The sequence below is a fragment of the Macaca fascicularis genome, chromosome 20 (assembly GCF_037993035.2).
Source record: "Macaca fascicularis isolate 582-1 chromosome 20, T2T-MFA8v1.1".
Classification (NCBI taxonomy): Eukaryota; Metazoa; Chordata; class Mammalia; order Primates; family Cercopithecidae; genus Macaca; species Macaca fascicularis.
The window spans coordinates 63,759,663-63,765,662 of NC_088394.1; the positions used below are offsets into that span (position 1 = coordinate 63,759,663).

The 6,000-nt window shown below is 46.0% G+C and overlaps 1 protein-coding gene across 11 annotated transcripts in view; it reads right to left on the reverse strand.

Annotated features, from left to right (window-relative positions):
• GFOD2 (Gfo/Idh/MocA-like oxidoreductase domain containing 2) overlaps positions 1-5,389 on the reverse strand; it is a 54,157-nt gene extending 48,768 nt beyond the window's left edge. For all 11 annotated transcript variants that reach the window (XM_074027407.1, XM_045382650.3, XM_074027401.1 and 8 more), the window contains exon 1: positions 5,236-5,389. The gene's annotated coding sequence lies outside the window, so the exon portion shown is untranslated. The remainder of the gene's footprint in view (positions 1-5,235) is intronic.
• Between the last annotated feature and the right edge of the window lie 611 nt (positions 5,390-6,000).

Consider the following 6,000-nt stretch of genomic DNA (forward strand, 5'->3'; position numbering starts at 1 on the left):
AGGGTCGCTCCCCCACCTGTAATCCCAGCACTTTGGGAGGTTGAGGTGAGCAGATCACTGAGGCCAGGAGTTCAAGACCAGCCTGGCCAACATGACAAAACCCCCATCTCTACTAAAAATACAAAAATTAGCCAGGCATGAAGGCGCACACCTGTAATCCCAGCTACTCGGGAGGCTGAGGCACAAGAATCGCTTGAACCCAGGAGGTGGACACTGCAGTGAGCCGCGATTGTGCTAATACACTCCAGCCTGGGAGATAGAAACACTGTCTCAAAAAAAATTATGATCCAGAAATTACACGATTTGCCTAAGGTTATCATCCTAAGTAAAATACAATTGTGAAAGTAAATGATGAAGATTTTGAGGTTATAAAGTGATACAGTAGAATCTCAAAGCCAAGTAGAAGTGTTCTGGGTTCTATTTTGGGGTTATCTAGTCTCATGAGAAATTGAGAGCTGACAATTTGAGAGAAGCAGTTATCCCAGGTCAGAAAGGAAGACCACACTAAATACCCAGTTCCCATTTCTCACAGCCTTCATTCCAAATCCTTGGATTTGGATCAAATAGAGGATTGATAGAAATCTTTACAGAAGCTCTTGGGAACGACTTAGAGAGGTGGCAGAGAGAGTGAGCTATGTTCCCATGAATTTCAAGACTATCCAGGGTCCCAAAGAGTATATACATTTTATCACCGGCTACCTTGAGAAATGACAGTACTTTGGACAAAAACACCACTTGCAACTCCCTTTCTAAGAGCAGGAGCTAGCAAACAAGTGCTTAAGGATAGGGTTTAAGTGTACTAAGTAACGTGGAAATACTCAACTCTTCCTTCTTAATGTTTAATCCATATTTGCTTTTTGTTTGTTTGTTTGTTTGTTTTTGAGACATACTTCTGCTCTTGTTGCCCAGGCTGGAGTGCAACGGCATGATCTTGGCTCACTGCAACCTCTGCCTCCTGGGTTCAAGCGATTCTCCTGCCTCAGCCTCCCTAGTAGCTGGGATCACAAGGACCCGCCAGGATACCCAGCTAATTTTTTGTATTTTTAGTAGAGACAGGGTTTCACTATATTGGCCAGGCTGGTCTCCAACTCCTGACCTCAGGCGATCCACACGCCTTGGCCTCCCAAAGTGCTGGGATTACAGGCGTGAGCCATTGAGCCTGGCTCTAATCCATATTTTCTTTTTTTTTTTTTTGAGACGGAGTCTCGCTCTGTCACCCAGGCTGGAGTGCAGTGGCTCAATCTCGGCTCACTGCAAGCTCCGCCTTCCAGGTTCACGCCATTCTCCTGCCTCAGCCTCCAGAGTAGCTGGGACTACAGGTGTCCGCCACCACACCCAGCTAATTTTTTGTACTTTTAGTAGAGACGGGGTTTCACCGTGTTAGCCAGGATGGTCTCAATCTCCTGATCTCGTGATCTGCCCACCTCAGCCTCCCAAAGTCTAATCCATATTTTCTAAGTGTTTATTCACATCACTATGAGAGAAAATTTTCATTTCTTACGTCTTTGAAGACAAGGTACTTTAGTGAGCTCATTCCCGACCCAATGTCTAACTTATAAGGTGGTGTTAGAGTATAGGGAAGTCTTCCTGCTTTCATGTTTTTCTCAGTATCTCTTATCATTCTAACTTTCATGAACCCAAGTTTTTCAAGTATCTTTCATTCTCAATTTTTAAAACACCTGCCATTTAAATTTTCCATAAGGACTTTTAGACTCCAAATTTCAGTTTACTTTTAAGTTTGCTAATATAAACCTACTACTTTTGAATGTAAGAAAGATAATGTTCCATTGCTAAACTGCATATAAGTTCTCAAAAATAGCAAAATCTCCAATTCCATTCTTTCCTAGATGTACTCTAATTCCAATTGTGGATTTGTTCTAGAATTGGACCCCCTGTCATAGAGACCCCCATCTCTTAAAAAAAAAAAAAAAAAAAAGACAAACTTTTTTTTATTAGCTGGCTATGGTGACATGCACCTGTGGTCCCAGCTACTCAGGAGGCTGAGGTGGGGGGGATCACTTGAGCCCAGGAGTCAGAGGCTGCAGTGAGCTGTGATCACGCCACTGTATTCCAGCCTTGGTGACAGAGCAAGACCCTGCCTCAAAAATGAATAAACATTTAAAAAATATATGCATGAGTGACTTTTCAGGCATCAGAAAGGCACTTTTCCTATTTCTAAGTTAGCGGTCTCTCTGATTCCTGTGTTTTCTGAACACCAACCTCTGCATTTCAACTTCTAACATCAGATGACATTGCATCCCCATTCCATTTCTCCTCTTATGGGAAAACTAGAAAATCAGTTCAGTGAAAGTAGCTTCTGTTAGCATTGCTGGTTTATCTGGTAGTTTCCTCACGGTTGGCCTGTCAAACACTGTTGATTACTTTATTACAGGCCAGATATGATAACTGCCCTCAGTTGCTCCAGAAAATGGCATAGAAGTTAAGTAATTATTTGTCAAAGGTTTCACTGTCATAGCAACCAGGACTTTTGAGAGTCCTCTGTAAATCTACCCTTCTCTGAAAACAAGTGTTTTTCTGATTGGAGTTCAGAAAACGCACACAAATCCACAGGGCACACCACAGCCATATTTAAGCAGTACCCTCTCCAAAGCTCATTCAAAGTATTTGGGCCCAAGTTCAAAACACTATCCCACACTCCATCCAGTTCCACAGATGGCAACTGCTCCCTTCCATTTTACCTTGACTTGATTTTGGCCTCCTTGTCTTACCTTCCTCTGGGTCAACCTGAAAGTAATGAAGGTTTCTGCACAGAACACAATGATTTTCATGAAGTCTTTCTGACAGAATTTGGTTAACAGTACTGATTTTCCACACAGGTTACATCTGCTTCTGATAATGCTCCATTATATCTCCTGAGGTATTTATACAAAATAACCCCACAAGTCCAAGAAAAGTCAGTAAAAAGCACAGTCACAATACCCATAGTTATGGTATGATGCTGAAATTATGAAGCCAAAACAAAGTTTTCTTCTTTTTTTTTTTGAACCAGAGTTTAGCTCTTGTCATCCAGGCTGGAGTGCAATGGCGCGGTATCGGCTCACTGCGAATTCTGCCTCCCAGGTTCAAGCGATTCTCCTGCCTCAGTGTCCCAAGTAGCTGGGATTACAGACGTGTACCACCATGCCCAGCTAATTTTGTATTTCAGTAGAGATGGGGTTTCATTATGTTGGTGAGGCTGGTCTCAAACTCCTGACCTCAGATGATCCACCCACCTCGGCCTCTCAAAGTGCTAGGATTACAGGCATGAGCCACTGCGCCCGGCCCAAAGCTTTCTTCTTTAAACTGATTTCACCTGTTAACATTATTATACTTCCAATCTATCTTCTTATAAGGGCAAGGGGAAAAACCTGCTGCAAAGTCAAATGTAAATAGAAAATTTGTTTTTATCAAGCGAGGGACAAACTAGCTTTGATGATTAGAATCAGGGACAATCTTTTAAAAATCACATACTTCTAATTTTTAAGTTTTGGGTCAGGAGAGGCTTTTTAAAAAATACCTAGTTCTACTACTAATGTGTTCTAGTATTACTATAGAAATCAGATATCAATTGCCCTAGCAAATAAAAACAAAAATGAGGGCTGGGCGTGGTGGCTCACACCTGTAATCTCAGCACTTTGGGAGGCCGAGGCAGGTAGATCATCTGAGGTCAGGAGTTCGAGACCAGTCTGGCCAACATGTGAAACCCCTTCTCTACTAAACATACAAAAATTAGCTGGGCATGGTGGTACATGCCTGTAGTCCCAGCTACTTGGGAGGCTGAGGCCGGAGAATCGCTTGAACCTGGGAGACGGAGGTTGCAGTGAGCTGAGATTGCACCACTGCACTCCAGCATGGGTGACAGAGACTCCGTCTCAATAAATAAATAAATAAACAAACCCAAACCAATGATTATTCCATAGCAAAAGTGGGAAAACCAGGTGGTAAGAGAAAACCTCTCACAATAGGATCTTTATCTGTGAAATAAGGAATCAACCAACAGAAGCGTCTGTTGAAAATTTTCCTCTCTTGGTCCAGGCAGGTTCTCTAAACTCCCAATCCCAAAAACAGTTAATTTTTTCACGATTTCTGTAAAATAGATGGCCTTAAAATTCTTTTGTTCTCTAGTGTAGCTTTTCAGAAGGAAGTAAGTTTCCTTATCAAGAATGAATATAGCTTCCCCGACTCAAAGAAAACCATCTTCTCTATATTGCTCCGTATCACAATAAATTTAAGTGTCTTCCTTTTCTAAATTAAATGCTGTTCCCTTCAACTTAAGGGCCACACACTAAGGGCTATTCCTTTAGAGGCTTTTGGGCCCCACAGATCACAAAGGTGGTGCCCTGCCCCAGTTCTTTTTGGACATTTAAAAGGGCATCCACTTTCTTGCCCTCAGGATGACATTATGGGAACAATGAACATAAATAAGACAGTTAAATAAGCTTCCTTGATGCCTATCCAATGCAGCTTTCAACTCTTCTACCCTGCCTTGCTCTTTAGATCGTGCTGTAGTCTGGAGGATAAACTCTTCACACAATCATTCCCAAGCCCTCATGTTCCTGTCCACTCTTCCTCCCTCACCTTTTAAGTGTGATAGGGCCTTGATGGGAATACCTCACTTCACCTTTTGTCTCAAGTCCATCTGCTTCCTTCCAGAGCTACAAAGGTAGGCCAGGGCCACTGAGACGTGGCCATAGGGTATATGGGGGCTGGCAGAGTCACTCGCACCTTCTGGGGTGTCCCTTCTTCCACCTGTCAACTGAAAACCCGTTTCTTAAATTTATCTATCCCCAAAAGTCCCATATCATTCTGAAAGGGGATGAACTAGCTACCCCACGAGCCCTTTGTCCCAAGCTTCTACACCTCACACACATCCTCATCCACAAAGCGTCCATCCTAACACAGGCAGGAGGTCGGCTAGGCACAGGGCAGGGGAGAGTAGGTTTTTGCATCTGGTAAAGGATGGATTATGTCTCAGGTTCTTCCAGGATCCCAAATCCTATAATTCTACCACCAAGCCTGCGGGTCCTATTTCTGCGGTGGAAAGGGCGAACCCCAAGGCGACCCTTCACTCCGCCCGCCTGCAGGCAGTTGGAACGAGCCCCCTCCAGCCCCGGCTCTGCGGGTCCACGCCTCCAACCTCCGGCGCCGGGCCGCGGAGGAGGCCCTGTCGCCGCCAGCTCCCGGCCGCGCCATGCCCTCCTTCGCCCTCACCCGCCGCCGCTGGCCGCCTCTCACCTGGCACGCTGGCATCGCCCACTCCGCGCTGCACTGGAGACCATGGGTCCCGGGGGGTCTCGGCAGCCACCCATCCGCTTTAAGGAAGGCTGGCGGGGATGCGCGGGCCCGGGAGTCCAGGGCGCCGCCACCCGGAACGCGCCGCCTGGTTTCTAAGGAACGGGGGGCTCTGGAAAGGGAGGGGCGGGACGGCATAAGGACTGCGCATGCTCTATAACGGGAGTGGGCCTACGCTGGGAGGGGCCGTAGCGGGGAACTGCGCATGCTCGCAGGTTGGGGGCGGAGGTTAAGCAGCCTGGCTAGGAGGCTCAGGTCGTTCATTTCCGGCGGCGGAGGCGGCGGAGCCAGTGGTTTCCTAAGCTTGGCTTCTCTCCGGTCTGCTGACCGGCGTCAAGAACCAGGTTTTGGGAGCTGTGGTTAGCCTTGGTGGTCCTGGAATGAAAGACGATTTCTTGTTGGACAACGACATATCTGCAGAAGGCCAGTTCTCTCGAACTCGTCGGACTTCCTGGCTTCCTGACTCCCAGTGACTCGTTTTTCCGTTTTCTCAGGTGCCTATCTGGGCTCCTCTTCCTCTGGATGTTTTTTGATTGTTCTTTAAATATCAGTGCTCTTCAGGATTGTGACCTCAGTCCCCTTGGCCTCTTTACTGAAGGCTATGCCCCACCAAAGTAAATAGAAGACTGTCCGCTAGAGTAAGGAAGCCGGTAGATCTTAGAATAAAACTGGCTGTGTAGGAAATGTGATTGGGGTTTGTATCTGCAT